We start from the raw sequence: 1,179 nt of genomic DNA, 5'->3' as shown, positions 1-1,179 counted from the left end.
GAATGTATTGCCTCGATTGTCTTTAGTTGCTTTTTGGAATAATGAACTATTCTTCCTTTGTGTGCAATTCAGTCTTGGCCCTACAGATGTGCTTCACAGATTACATTGATGTCAGGTTTTGAAAGTCTTTACAATCTGTATATTTAATCAGTCTGCAAAACAATCTTGCAAAAAATATGGGACAACATAATTAAAATTTTTTTCCAACTAGAAAATTGAGACTCATGGAAGTTGAAATGATTTTTTTTTCCCAAGAAAACACTATAAAGACACAAATCCATGTCAACTGGTCTTCTCTTTATTTCTCTTTGTGGCTTCTCTTAGATTATAAGAAAAAAATGTTTGGGTGTGTTTAAGAGCTACCATATTTCCTTCCTTCCTTCCTTCCTTCCTTCCTTCCTTCCTTCCTTCCTTCCTTCCTTCCTTCCTTCTACTATTTTCTTCAAGAACAAATAGTTCAATTGAAACACTATAGTACTTTATAGTAAACTTTTCTGCATTGCTAGAATGTTGTGTGTAGCCTACAATAGTAGTCATGAGCCATGTGTGGCTATGGGTCACTTGAAATGTGACCAGAAGATTAAATATAAATTGTATTTAATTTAAAAATCATTAGCCATAATTGGCTAGTAGATTCAATAGTGGACAGTAACTCTCTATCTCATTCATTTGAGAGTCAACCAAATACCCTAGAAACCTTACAGAAAAATATTTGTGCTCAATTGTCATTGGCCATTAACCTTTATCTTTTTATTTGTTAGTGCTCTTTAAGGTCCCAATCATTCACAAACAAGTCTATACCATCTGGTTGGGTGATTTGCAGCTCTGATCATTACTCTTGTAGTTAAGGTAAAATAGCTAAGTTCTCTTGCAGGACCACTTCCCTGGTTTCTCCTTATGGTTGTATGCATCCTATAGTTATTCTTCTCAGAAGAACACCATTTACATCCTTTCTTCATGCTCACAGAATATTGACTAAGGTACTTGTGCCTATCCTTTGTAATACATAATCCATATACAGGCCACAATACTGGATTCCTTTTTGAAATTTCTAGAATCTCTATGTGCCCTTCCTCTGAAGTAAACAGAATTCAAGAACAGACCAGAAGTACAAACAGAATTAAAGTTTCATAGAGCAAAAAGATTCTACCAGAATTTTTGTGGATTCATACAATGCAG

The sequence above is a fragment of the Microtus ochrogaster genome, chromosome 16, assembly GCF_000317375.1.
Source record: "Microtus ochrogaster isolate Prairie Vole_2 chromosome 16, MicOch1.0, whole genome shotgun sequence".
In the NCBI taxonomy this organism is placed as follows: Eukaryota; Metazoa; Chordata; class Mammalia; order Rodentia; family Cricetidae; genus Microtus; species Microtus ochrogaster.
Note: the sequence above shows the minus strand (reverse complement) of the source record.